Source organism: Mycetomoellerius zeteki, unplaced genomic scaffold, assembly GCF_001594055.1.
Source record: "Mycetomoellerius zeteki isolate Tzet28-1 unplaced genomic scaffold, Tzet1.0 scaffold311, whole genome shotgun sequence".
In the NCBI taxonomy this organism is placed as follows: Eukaryota; Metazoa; Arthropoda; class Insecta; order Hymenoptera; family Formicidae; genus Mycetomoellerius; species Mycetomoellerius zeteki.
Window position 1 is genome coordinate 878971 of NW_017257296.1, and position 586 is coordinate 879556.

Here is a 586-nt window from a genome sequence, read left to right on the forward strand (position 1 = left end):
GAGACCCTATGTCCGCTGGCGGAAGGTTAATAATGTTAACATAAGTTAAATAATAATAAAAATAAAAATTTTAATTGATTCTACATTAATTTTTACGAATTTATTAATTTTTACAAATTTGGATTTAAAGAAATTTGCGGGAATAGATGATAAATGTCGGACCAATCACAAATCGGGGAGAAGGCGACTCTTATTAGAGGATCTCTATAATAGGCCTGTTCTTTTTGGCTGAACTTTTGCACCCGTTCATCTTTCTTCCTCTTTTTTCCTCCTAGAGAGAAAAGGAAGAAAAATGAACTGGTGCAAAAGTTCAGCCAAAAAGAACAGACCTATTAAGAGACTGGCATAGATGGGCTAATTTTTGATTGGCTGGATATGGAATGGCAGAAGCCAATCAAAAGTCATGCTGGTAATAGATGATAGTACAGCCCAAATTCTGATTGGTTTCTGCTTTCCTACTTTTTCTGCTTTTTCGTTCTAGTTGTGAACGCGTCCTATGACTTAAAGAGCTTACAGACCAGAGCGGCGCAGCGGTGAGCGATGAGCGGTAGCCCAATGGGCGCATTCAGCGGACTCAACAGTTGAG